Here is a 14,519-nt window from a genome sequence, read left to right on the forward strand (position 1 = left end):
AGAATGGAGAAACATATTTCATAGCCACCAGTGCTGTAATGAAACACCGTACCAACACGATAGTCTCAGCCTATATGTCCTGTGCCCACGAAAGCCTTCCATACAGGACTATGTTATCAGAACTTACATGTGCACAGTGTGGTAGAATAAGACTGTGCATAACATGCTTCATTGCTGTTAGAGGAGAATTGTTGAGTATTGTGATCACCAACCGTTGTCACAAATTTCAAATCTGCTTTGACATCACAGTCTCCAAATTATAGTCTATCAGCAGACACAGCTCACTGGTCTGTGCTCATTCATTTTCTTATGCAATAAAATAATTTCCCAGCAAGAATACAATTGCATGAGAGTCACTTCACAGTGAGAGTCATCCAGCACTGGTAGTTAAACTCCAGGGGGTTACACAAATACAAATAAAGTCAGAATTTTAAAAATTCCTTGAGTTGGTATTTAAAGGATGCAGGTGTTTAACCTCTCTGGACAATCTAAATAGTAACTTGACGAGACTAAGAAGCTCTTTATGCCTAGAGATATTTAACATTGGTCTTAATGACTATGACTTGTATTTTAGATCGATCTTAGTGCCAATGAGTCAAATCATTCACAAATTTACTTATTCCTCTCCTGGAAATAACTTCACAGCACATTGAGTTAAAGTCAGTTCTAACTAAAAAAGCTCAAGTGGTGTGGCCGGAGACACAGGTTCTCTTCTGAATCTATCACTTAATTCTGGGAGTCATACCACCCCCAAGGTAATTTTCCACCTTCCTTTTAACTACGGTAGCCCTGGTGGCATAGTGGTTAAGTGCTATGGCTGTTAACCAAAGGGCTGGCAGTTCAAATCTGCCAGGCACTCCTTGGAAACTCTATGGGGCAGTTCTACTCTGTCCTATAGGGTCACTATGCATTGAAATCAACTCAACGGCAATGGGTATGGGTATTATAGAATGGAAAATGGCAACCATAATAAATCATTCTGTATCTTTCCATGTTTTCTATTCTGTTCCTTGTAATTGACAACTGCTATTGTTTTTTTTTTTTTTATTGGAAACTGGGGCTCGTTGAACTTTAGAATAAATTTCGAATCACCATAATTTTTATTAATATCCTTCAGAACATCTCCCTGTGTATATTGTTCCTTAAAAAGAAATAATTGATTAGAAGATTTAGAAGATCAAAATGTAATACAGTTTTAATTAAAATTGAAAACCCTGGTGGTGTAGTAGTTAAGAGTTATGGCAGCTAACCGAAAGGTCAGCAGTTCAAATCCACCAGGTGCTCCTTGGAAACCCTATGGAGCAGCTCTAAAATTAGGTCCAAATAGGGTTTCATGATTTTTAGCATGTCACACTGCAGGTACAAATAAAAAGTCAGCATATTTACTTGCACACTTAGGTATCAGTAATGCATAAGGTATATCATTTTTTGTATCAAAACCAAAAGAAGAGTTGTACTCATTCTGCATTTGAGTCTCTTTTACTATCTAACTAGAAAATGAATTCAGTAAAAATACTATCAACTTTTATATAAAATCTGCCAAATAGAAGCTCTCTAATGGAAAACTGTGTGACCTTTAACACAGCTTAACAACCTACAATAAAATCTTATTTTCAGTCTCCGTTCTATATTACCTCATGCATTATCAGCCCTAGATAATTTTCAATGAAAATAATTTCATCACAAGTGTCTTAATATAACCTATATTCAAATTCATTGAAAGTCATGTATCACTTGTACAGCCTCTTTCTTGACATTATTTTCAAAATATTGCTTACATCCAATTCTTCTTTTTTGCACATACTCAAATTCATAGTATGACTGTTATAGAAATAGCTAATTTACATATAGATTAAAAATTACCTTGAAGCCCATTTACACCCTGATGAGTTAAAGACAAAGTAACTCAAAGCTAATAGCTGGCTTCCATTAAATCCAAGTATTATGACATACTAAACTAGTCAAAATTCAAGCTTCAGGCTCATAGCTTGGATTCTAAAATATTAGATAGGGTGATGGCAGCTAAGCAGATATAACCAAATTCAGATCTATTCTTCAGTGTAATCTACAATCTATACCTTCTACTGCAGATATTATTGTGAGGTGCTGTTGAGTCAGTTCCAACTCATAGAGACCCTATGTACAACAGAATGAAACACTGCCCAGTTCTGTGCCATCCTCACAATTGTTGCTATGCTTGAGCCCATTGTTGCAGCAACTGTGTCAAACCATCTCATTGAGGGTCTTCCTCTTTTTCACTAAGCCTGTATTTGCCAAGTATGATCTATTGCAGATATTGAGATACTGTTACTTAAATTGAATTACCTCTTTGCTTATTCTTTATGTTTCATCCAAAAAGTATTAATAAACATTGTTTTTAAGTCATGTCAGTTAGCAGACCATTGGCAGTCTAGACAATTTTAACTAGACTTGAGGGAAAAATGTTCTTTAAAAATGAGAAGTTTGAAGTTTGACAAGCTGCCTAGTTTGATATCCCTATCTGTCTGTCTGTCCATCTACTAAACTTCAGGGAAGCATTAAAGGATTACTGCCTAATAGGACAGAGTTTCCTACCACTTCCAGTAAGAGGAAGTCCATTCAGAGTAGACATGACATTCAAATGACATTCATCTTCCACACCCAACATTCCCTTAAACTCTCCCACCCATGGTCCCTGTTTGAAGAGGAAAATTAGAACTGTGTGTCCCTGTCCCTGACCTGACCACAATTATTGGGAGAAAGTTGGACAGCTTTCTCTATGCTTGTCATTCTATTGGCCTATCTATTACCGATAGAATTCTCCCTCTTGAACTTCTAACCACATGTATTGTTGTCGCGCAAAGTTGAAAGTCCACGTAGAGTTGAGGTCAGAGTTGGTGCCAAGGCAAAACAAGTTTGTCAGGAGCAGAGATTATGGATCACAGTTTAAACTATCCAGTGGAGAGGAGAATGAAGAAGATGTTTAGAGAATAGCAGAGATAAGAAAACATATTGTAAAAGAGAGACATGATGAAGAAGAAACACAGAGTGAGAGAGAAAGACACACAGAGAATTCCAGAGTCAGACACAGAGATGACTTTGCTCCCAATGGTTTTCCATCTCCTAGCCCAGTTACCATGTATTTGGCTATAATTTTCTACCCTCAGTTTAGCAATATACCCTTATATCTTCTCCATGCACCTCTTTTTACCCGAACTGGTTTGGTCAACTGCCTGTTTCTTTTAAGAAAACTCTGATTAGAACACCATTTTAAAGGATTGTTTCAAGATATAGCAGCAAATCAACTAGCTTATATCTGGATTTAGGAGACAGAAAGAACAAAAGTATGTATCTGGTAGAAGCAAGAACAATATTTGAGCATCCTGATAAAAAAAAAATTCTTTAACCTAACATCTAATATAATATGCTATTAAGACAAAACAAAACAAAACAACAAAAAACACTTTCTTTGCTTTTTTTTTTTTTTTCCTTCCATGAGAAAGTACTGTATACCTAAAAGTTCTCACCCCTGAGATTTTCTAAAGTCCTTACGGTAAAATGACACGTTTGTATTCTAAAAGATGAAAGGGACTTAAAGATGAATAATTTTGAAGTTTCTTCTGTACTCAGAATTTACACTTTGATACTCATTCAAGAGACTTAAGTCTTCTTTTTCTATATTCATCTTACTCCTTATGCTTAACCAAGCCTTCCTACCTGTTACAGATTGAATTATCCCCCAGAAACATGTGTTATAAATCCTAAACCCTACGCCTGTGGGTGTAATACCATTTAGGAATAGTGTTTTCTTTGTTATGTTAATAAGGCTAAATCAATGTAGGATGTGCCTTAAACCAATCACTTTTGAGATATAAAACAGCAGATTAGGCACAGAAGTAGGCAAGGCGGGGAAGGGGAGGAGATAGATGAGAGATCACAGGAAGATGTCCAAGGAACTGAGGAATAGAAGCTGAAAAGAGACAAGGGCCTTCCCTCAGAGTCCACCGAAAGAGAAAGCCTTCCTCTAGAGCCAATGCTCTGAATTTTGGCTTCTAGCCTCCTGTGAGAAAATAAATTTCTGTTCCTTGAAGCCATATTTCTGATATAGCAGCACTAAGAAACTAAGACACTACTCAAATCATATAGTAATGATGCAGGAACTTAACTCCTTCTTTGCCTTACCACGTACAGTATCTTCTTTCTAAACCTTACCACATAGAGTATTTCCATTTTTCCCCCATATAAACTAAGACAAGTTACCAGAAATATAGATAACACTACAGAGGAAATCACAGTAGGTCAGGGCTACTTGCCAGATTCTAACAAGTTAAACATCAACTAAGATTAAAAGAAAATTAAACAATAGCTATTTTCTACCAGAAGAACCTTAATCAAATAGTTGTATCAAAAATAAGGAGGCACGTATTTGAGGCTAAAAGAGACCAAATCATAAAATAAAGGAAACACAACAAAGAAATTTTAAATAGGAAAAACTTAACCCAGAAATGCCACTTCTATATATTTATCCAAGAGAAATAAAAACATATGTCCATACAAAGACTTATACAAGAATGTTCATAAAAGCTCTATTTCTAATAGCCAAAACCTGGAAACAACCCAAAAGCCCATGAACCATGGAATACACAAATAAATTGTGGTATATCCACATAATGGAGTAATACTCAGTAATTTAAAAAAAGGAAGTGCTGATATATACAACTAAGATAATTCTCAGCAATAATATGCTGAAAGAAAGAAGCCAGACACAAAAAGTAGGTATACTATATGACTCCACTTAGTGAAATTCTAGAAAAATCAAAACTAATCTGTAGTAACAGAAAGCACATCAATCATTGCCCAAGGTCAGATATGTGGCAATGGGGAGAGGCTGACTACAAAGGGGCATGAGGCAACTTCTTAAGGTAATAGAAAGTTCTTGATCGAGATAGTGGTCATGCAGTTGTATACATTTGTGGAAGGTCATTAATTTGAACACTTAAAATGCGTGCATCTTATTGTATGCTAATTATACCACAATAAGTTGATTTTAAAACAAAAAAACTTAATCATAAAGCTGGGCATTCCCAATCCTTAACATTATAGAGACATAATTGACCTTAAGTAAAATAATTATTTACATAAATGTTCAAACTAATTTAATATTATTTGACATAGATTCTCCATGCAGCAACCTAAAATCCCTTAGTCATAATTTAATGGAACCTAGTCAGAAAAGATTTTCTAACTATCCTCATCTTTATAAAATGAAAGATTAAAAGTCTTATGTATTTCTCAGGCAAGAAGGATAAAAGTTTGGGAATCTTTGAAAAGGAAAAAAAAAAAAAGAGAAAATTTGCTAGGCCATTTTCTTCTCTAATCTAACCTATTAAGCATGTTGTGCAGTACCTGTGCTTTTGAATACATTTAATTGCTTATGATTTAGCTTCTCTGGGTGCTAAGTCTAGTAACTCCTACTTCGAAAGTGCCCAGTCATTTTCAAAAATTAGATTAAAAATGTTCCTGTGACTGCATCTACCAGATAAAAATCACTGATGTACATGATGGTGAAAGCAACCCATATTCCAACACAAAAATCTCCTGGCCTCCAGGAAACCTTAAGAAATCGTAATGCCCAGAGGCTGTAAGAAATTGGCATAGTTATCAGCTGAAGATAATAGGCCTCTTTGGATAACTAGGAACTCTGGTGGTATAGTGGTTAAGAGTTATGGCTGCTAACCAGAAGGTCGGCAGTTCAAATCCACCAGTTGCTCCTTGGAAGCCCTATGGAACAGTTCTTCTCTGTCTTACATGGTTGCTGAGTCGGAATTGACTTGTTGGCAATGGGTACTGTATGGTGTGGATAACCAACCTCACCCATCCACACCTAGTACATTAATGAATATACTAAGACAAAAATGATCCAAGGTGGCTCTAATGAAAGAGGCTCTAGGGAAAAAGATGCATATCAGATGCAAATTTTCTGCCCTTTCCATAATCTCTTATAGCACAGATTTTTTTTCTTTTATGAGTATATTATTAGTCATTCCTGTTGATGTTATTAGGTTTTGTTGAGTCGGTTTGACTCATAGTGACCGTAAGTACAAATGAATGAGGCACTGCCCTGTCCTGCACCATCCTCACAATCATGCTGTGTTTGAGCCCATTGTTGCAGCCACTGTGTCAATCCATCTCATTGAGGCTCTTCCTCTTTTTCGCTAACCTCTATCAAACATGATGTCCTTCTCCAGGGACTGGTCCCTTCTGATAACATGTCCAATGTACGTAAAATGAAGTCTCACCATCCTCCCTTCTAAGATGCACTCTGGCTGTACATCTTCCAAGATAGGTTTGTTCGTTCTTCTGGCAATCCATGTATATTCGATATTCTTCGCTGACAACATAATTCAAATGCAACAATTCTTCTTTGGTCTTCCTTATTCATTGTCCAGCTTTTGCATGCACATGAGGTGATTGAAAAATATCATGGCTTGGGTCAGGCACATTTTAGCCCTCGAAGCAACATCTTTGCCTTTAAAGAGGTCTTTTATCATTACCCCCAGGTAATTCACCATTTCGATTAATCTATGATGTTTATAAAATGCTTCAGGGACACAGTATAATTACTGAATTTTGGTAGCTGATGTAAAAAATTCCTGTGTACCACCTGCAGTCAGAACACTGCTGGCTTCTGACCAGATGAATTCACCTGTGGGCCAGGTGGTCAGAATGCCAGTCACTGATGCACATCCACAGGGGTCCATAGGCTATGATAAAGGCTCTTTCAGTGAAATAACATTGCTCATGTTTTATACAGAATATGAAAGTTTTTAATTGTCCTAACTGAATGTCTAACAGCACACAGTTCAATGAGTGATACTCTTGCAGCACAATGACTTCCTCTAAAATAGATGAAAGTACATGCCTGTGTACATCAAATGTGAAGCCCAAATATCGCTTGTCCTAGGAGGCCTAGCCAGTATAATTATAAGAGCTCAGTATTACCTTCAAGCTGCCCCATTATTATTTCTGAGCATCTCCAAAAAAAGTACCTCATATGTCCCCAATAAGGACAGTCCCCAAACAGAGTCAGATTTTTCTTCTTTTCGTGATCCAGTCCCCATGATCCATTTCACTTTTCTAGAGTTTGCTGAACAAAACACCACCCTCATCAGCCAGCCTGAGAGCAGCACTGTCCACACAAGGATGATGTCTCTGTCAATGCCCATAGTTTTCCATCTAAGGCAGCCAGAAGGCAGGGGAGGAGACTTTGTTCCTCATCTGTGACACATTTCATCACTGGGGTCTGAAGGATTTATTGTGCTAGTGGTCTCACAAAGTGAGCTTATAATTCTACCTTTCTTTCTATGGTGTTTCAAAACCAGTTCAAAGAACCTGGTCCTAGAAAGGTGCCAGTCATCCATACCATCCTCCTTGCCATCTACCCCGACTCCACCCCAGGTGATGTCTGACCAGCGGTAGGGATGAGGGACCTATCTACACAACAGCAACCTGCTATACCAACACTTAAGTGAATGGGGACAGAACCAAGGGAGAGACTCGAGTCAGTTTTTCTCAGTGTATGGTCCCCTGACCATCTGGATAGAATGCTTGGTGTGCTTATTGAAAATACATATTCTTCTTCCAGACCCATCCTCGACATCTAAATCAATAATCTGGAGAGATGAACAGATTCTGACTTTATTTTCTTCTTTTAAACAAGATCATGAGTTGATTTTTGCATGGAAAGAAGTCTGAGAACCATTGCTAGGTAAACACTGGTACAATTCAAATTCATTGAGATAGGCAAAATGTGGATATTCTCATGTATCTCAGAGGTTCTCACTCAGCAAATAGAATGCTGCCAAATCAGTATTATTGGCATTCGGCTGAAATGGAGGTTGTTCAAAGGATGCAGGCCTTAAAACAATGGAGTTCATGAGAAACACCTTCTAAGATATCCACAGCTTCACGTGGGTGTTTTCTAATGAGAGAGATGAAAGCACTTGACATTTTTGAAATGATGATGAGAATTCTGGGTGTTTAATATTTGCTTCTAAGGGAAAAAAAAATAAGGAAAAAATGAGATATTTTATTTTCCTAATTTTTTTAATCACTCTTTAAAAAACAGATAAAGACAGGTTGTTTAGGGAGATAAAGAATACATTTAATTTTCTTTTCTCTTCGAACTATCATTTTTGATATGCTGAATCAAGGGCGTAGTTTGTGTGAAGAAAACTGGACCAATTTATTCACTGAATTCACCTTTAGATGTTTTAATTTATCAGATGTAGCTACAAGCTGCTGAGCTCTAGGGCTGTAAGGATACCGTTCTCTCCATTTCTTTCTGTTAATGAGAAGTAGGAAAATAACTGAGGGAAAGAGAAGGGAAATGAATATATACTGTGTAGTTACTACATGCTACCCCTTATAATAAGCAGTATACAGGCTATGTCTAAGAAGAAAAGGAAATGTGAAAAGTAATTTTCTAAATACACTAGAGAAAATTGTTTTCACAACGTGATAGCTCCCATTGTGACAAGAAGCTACAGAAGGCATTCATATTCAGAAAAGCAAAAGAGAAAAAAAAGAAAAGACCATTGTTGAACCCAACATTTGCCAATGCTGCTGTCTTTTCAGCTCCCTGACTCACGATGACCCCACTCACAATGAAGTGAAATGCTGCCCAGTTCTGAGCCATCGGTTGTGGAACCGGTGTGATCCACAGGGTTTTTATTGGCTGATTTTTGGAAGTAAGTCGCCAGGCCTTTCTTCCCAGTCCATCTTAGTTTGGAAGCTCACTGAAACCTGTTCAGAATCATAGCAATGTGCAAGCCTCCACTGACAGACGAGTGATGGCTGTGCTTGAGGTGCACTGGCCAGAATAGAAGCCGGTCTCCCGCACAGAAAGTGAGAATTCTACCATTGAACCATCTCTGCCCCCCTCGCCAATATCAACTTAGTCTAACTCAGTGGTTCTCATTAAGATCACCCAAAAGGCCACCCTGAAGTTCCTGATTCTGTTAAGTCTGCACTGGGGCTAGAAAACCTGCATTTGTAAGCTCCCGGGTAATATTGAGAATGTTGGTCTGGAGACCACAATTTCAGAACCACTAGTCTAACTAGTTTTATTACCTCGACTGAAGCAGATCCTGTAACCTTGTGCAGATGCTGCGTGAGGTGTATCGTCGGCATAGTAAAAAACGTATCCTGGAACTAATACCTGATGGTCTTTCTGATTCTGTAATTGTTTTTGTTTTTGACAGGAAGCAGGGAGGAGTGTTATTTCAAAATTATATTTTGTTGCAAGTGAAAAGATTTGGAGAAAAACAGAAAAGTCATCTTGCAACAACTGGAAGTACCTTTCCAACACCAAGTCTTAGTTTCCACCTTCTTTTGTAATCCATTCAAATACAGAGATTGCTTTGCTTATATTTCTGCTTTTGCAACTTGGTTACAGAAGATCAGCAGAGGCATAAAATGGCTGACAACAAAATTTGCCTTGTTTCTCAGTTGTTTTACTTTCTTTTGCACTTTTTAAGAAAAGATGCACCCTAAATCTCAAACATATTTTCCCCCTGGGCTATACGGTAGAAATTACCTTGTTCAGCTGCATTGTCTCTTGAAGAAATCAGCTTAATAATAACAGGAAATTCTGCAGAATTCATTACCATCAAGTATCATCATCTTCATACTGCTGGATACTTTAATATCCCCAATTACTAATTTTCTTAAAGAGTTTCATTGTATTCTAGTAAAAGTATATTACTGTTTCACAAAGACAGCGTTCCAATCTAAACTTTATGTCAGAGGATCGTTGCTTCCTAGGGCAGTTACTATAATAAGAGGACACTTTTTATCTTTTGAGGATCCCTGGTGGTACAGTGGTTAAGAGCTTAGCTGCTAACCAAGAAGGCTGGCAGTTCGCAACCACCAGCCGCTCCTTGGAAACCGTATGGGGCAGTTCTCTTCTGTCTTATAGGGTCAATATGAATCAGAATCAACTTGACGGCAATGAATCTTTGGTTTTTATATTTTGTAATTTTTGTTTTCTGAAGATATTTTCAAGAGTGATTAGCACGATATGATGTCAAGAAGCAAATCTGAGCCACGGAATATATATCTTAACAGAATCATGGGATAGTTATCTATCATTTCTCTATACCTTTCATTTTATTTACACCATTAATTAACAAACAAATATAGCAGATCCTAACATTCAAAGGATGGTATAATAAAGTTGGTGGCTATTTTCACAATGAAAGAAATGGTGGGTCACTATGTGTTAGAGCATTGTAACAATTAATAGAGAATTAAACCTTGGTTTAAGAAACAAAGAGCCTGGTCTGAGGTGTCCAAGCCCAAGTGAAGTGAGAAAGATTAGCATGGTGGCAGGAGCTCAGATCAGATTGCTGAAGCATGGGGGAGCTGAAGAAGGTACCCATGGCTAGGGGGTAGGATGATGGCAGCAGCCCGATTTGGGATGCCAGAGCCTGTGTGGGGTAAGGAGGGCATCTTCATGGGGAAGACTGCAACAGCAATGAGAAATCAGTCACATATAAGGCAATAGATATAAGGCTAATGGGAGCCCATTTTCTCACTATTGGAGAAGGAAGTTACAAATATGGAAAGGGAGAAAACTAGAATGAACTATGTGGTATTGGATTGAAATTGGAAATATACATGTGAGATATATGTGAAATTGGAGATCTCATGGTTTTCAATAAAGATAGACATGGAAATGTAGATTTAAATATGATTGTAGATAGATAGATAGCAAGATAGACAGACAGATATACAAATATTACCTAACTCTGTTCACCGAGAGGCCCTCAGAGCCCCAGCATCCCAGTAGCAATGAAACCAACTAGTGTCTAGCTCTTGGCTTCTAAATACCTTTCTCCACTGATACAGGGCTCCTTGGAGTAATGGCTGATTTCATTATTGGGGCAAGGAAAGTACAGAAGCCTGGAATATCTTAATGCACAAGAAAATAAGGAAGTACATGCTCCCAAAATGGTGGAGACATGTCAAAAGAACACAGAAGCCAGCTTGAATAGACTCCCACTGGATAAATCTGGAAGAATATCATGAGGTTACATTAAAAAATTAAGGCGATGGAGAAGGAAGAGTCAAACATGATGGAAATAGAAAAGGCAAGGAGAGAAGATAAACAGGACTGTGCTTTATATGCTTCTGATTGCCAGAATGAGATCAGTCAAGAACACAGAAGGAATCTTAATAAGTAGAGTTAAAAATCTTTGTCAAAACTCTACTACACATATTTCACTCCTGGTTAGCCTGGCAAAGGTTCTTCACCTTATGGAAATGGAATTATCATGAAGAAGAAAAATTCATGCAAATGAAATAAACAACCATTATAAACAGGGTCATTCTAGGTCTGGTTAACTTTACACGGTCATGGAAAAGTTCTGTCTGGATAAGAGTTTGGGAAGGGTTTGAGCTGAGAAGATTAATGTTATGAAGGGAAAGGATATGAAAGTCAAAAAAGAATTGCTTTGAACTCCTATTTGTAAATAGGGTTTTCTTTGTTGTTTTAATTTGTCAGTGCCTGAGTGTCATGGATTGAACTGTGTCCCCCAAAAATATGTGTCAACTTGGCTAGGCTATGATTCCCAATATTGTGTGACTGTCCATCATTTTGTCATCTGATGTGATTTTCCTTAATGATGTTAATAAGGCAGGATTAGAGGCAGTTATACTAATGAGGCAGAACTCAATCTGCAAGATTAGGTTGTGTCTTAAATCAATTTCTCTTGCGATATAAGAGAGAGAAGTGAGCAGCAATATGGGAGCCTCATTATGACCAAGAAAGTAGAGCCAGGAGCATGCATCCTTTGGACCTGGGGTCCCTGCACTGAGAAGCTCCTTGTCCAGGGCAAGATTGATGACATGGACCCTCCCCCAGAACCAACAGAGAAAGTCTTCAGGAGTTGGCACCCTGAATTTGGACTTCTAGCCTCCTAGAGGGTGAGAGAATAAATTTCTCTTTGTTAAAGCGATCCACCTGTGGTATTTCTGTTAGAGCAGCACTAGATAACTAAGACATTGAGTAAGGTGGGTTCTAAGAACTCATTTGCTTCTGAATTATAAAAAGAGCAAAACAGATACAGAGACACACACAGGGAGAAGAGGAAAACAGACGGCAGAGACAGATGCATCTACAAGAATTGCTGGCAGCTGTTTTTTTACTAGAAACTAAAACAGACAAGGAAGGACTTCTTAGAGTCACACTCTGAATTCTGACTTCTTTGTGTTATGGCAGCACTGGGTAACTAAAACACCCAGATTAGGATTGCCAGATAAAATACACGATGTCCAATTAAATTTAAATTTCAAATAAATAACTTTTTTTTTTACTACAAGTATGCCCCACGCATCATTATATACTTATATACTAAATTTTTTTACTTATACTAAAAAAATGATTCATTGTTTATCTGAAATTCAAATCTGAGTTCCCTCTGTTTGTATTTATTAAATCTGCCAACCCCACTCCCACTCAGGGGCCCAGATCTGAGAAAGGCTGTTCTGGTGCCTTGGATAGGGGCTCAGAGCAGTTAGAAGTCCCACTGCTTTGGACGGCTCTCCTAGCTGTTGTTACCACCAAAGGGCTGGATTCTCTCAGGAACAGGTGTTACGCTGAAGTTTATGTGTCCTTCTGTATTCACATTTGTCCATCTTTCTCTAAGCCTGCAAGGAGCTGTGATTCATTCATTTTTTCCTTCACTTAGTCTTCTCTTATTTTGTCTTATTCTGATTCTAAAAGCTGTCTACTCAGAGAAGGCCTCCTGGGGCAGTGACATGCTTGTCTTATTTATAAATTCTCCGTTAGGTATATTCCCATTATTGACAATTATATTGCAGAAGACATTTTTTTTTTTGCAAATGCTGGTCAAATTTCCCTGAAATTCTAGGTGACTTCTTATCTATAAATTAACCAACTAAGGGTTTTTTCTTCTTTTTGCCATTAGTTACTTAAGAATGCTGATGGCCACTCCATAATATGAAAGTAACAAGAAAGGAAAAAAATACCAGAATGAAAATTCAAAGATTGAGAACCCTATAAAGAGGAAAGCAGCTGGCAACAGGAAGTCTGAGAGGTGGTAACATTTGTGTCCCAACAGATGGGCACAGCACAGTAATGGGCAGTTTGGAACAGTAACTCTTCAGATGTTTAGGCGGGCAAGGAGACAGTTAGCCCTTTGGAAATCTGTTATCCTCCTAACAAGCATGAATAAACGTTTGGGGATGGGGTGCTATAGGAATTAAGGTTTATGAATTAGGCAAGAATTCAGATATCACACCTGCAATATGTGATTAGAATCTCAACAGCATAAGCACAAAGGTAACTTGTTAGTCTAGATCAGAGTTTCTGAACCTTGGCACTATTGCCATTTTGGGCCCGATAACTGTTGTGGGAGACTGCCCTGTGCATTGTAGGATGTTTAGCAGCAGCCCTGGCCTTTGCTCACTAGGTGCTGTTAGCACCCTCCCAGTTGTGACAACCAAAAATGGCTCCAAAAACCCATCGCCATCAAATCAATTCTGACTCACAGCGACCCTATAGGACAGAGCAGAACTGCCCCATAGGGTTTCCAAGGAGTAGCTCGTGGATTCAAACTGTCGACCTTTTGGTTAGCAGCTGAACGCTCAACCACTGAAGGCAAAATCACTCCTAGTTGACAGCTACTTGTCTAGAATAAACCGTTGTATTTAACGTAAGCTGAACCTTATAAGAACCTGGGAGTCATTCTAAAATGTCCATTCCGTAGTCCCACCCTCGAAGATTCAGATTTCATTGATCTGGGATGGAACTCAGGCACTGGTATTTTGTAAAACCTCCTTAGGAGTTTTCATATGCAGCCAGGATTGAGAACCACCAGGATAGATGTTTACATATATATATATATATATATATATATATACATACACACACACTGTCTTCTAAAAGATCACTCTTGGAAACTGGGGCAGGGCTAAGTTCGTATTATGAATAAAAGGACTTCAGCTCTTGAACAAAAGACGAGGAGGCTAGGCCTGGTAGAGCCAGAGCCTGGCAGATGAGATCCACTTCTCACAGTTTAACTTGTTTTTAATTGCCTTCCCCCCGCTACCCCGCCAAAAAAAGATTCTCAGAATTTTAGTCTGTGGTTGTATTAATAAGTTTGCAAGATGGGAAAGAGAACAGAAAAAAAGAAATGAGAAATTGCAGAACTCTGATTTTTTTTTTTTTTTTGCTGTTAAAAAAAAGGAAGTCTTCACTTACTGGTTCTTTTTCAATGTTTAAAAGCCTTCTGCTGTGTTTCTCCTGTGACATTACCAGCTATTGCTGGGGAACATTAGTAGTCATTAGGAGAGACCTTGGTGATCCTCTTCAAGTATCTGAAGATAGTTAGCATGTGTGCCTTTTCCTAAATCATACAGAGTGAGCCAAAAAAAAACAAAAAACAAAAAACCAAACCCACAGCCATTGAGTCTATTCCAACTCTTAGTGGCCCTATAGGACAGAGTAGAGCTGC

The sequence above is a fragment of the Loxodonta africana genome, chromosome 9 (genome assembly GCF_030014295.1).
Source record: "Loxodonta africana isolate mLoxAfr1 chromosome 9, mLoxAfr1.hap2, whole genome shotgun sequence".
Taxonomy (NCBI): Eukaryota; Metazoa; Chordata; class Mammalia; order Proboscidea; family Elephantidae; genus Loxodonta; species Loxodonta africana.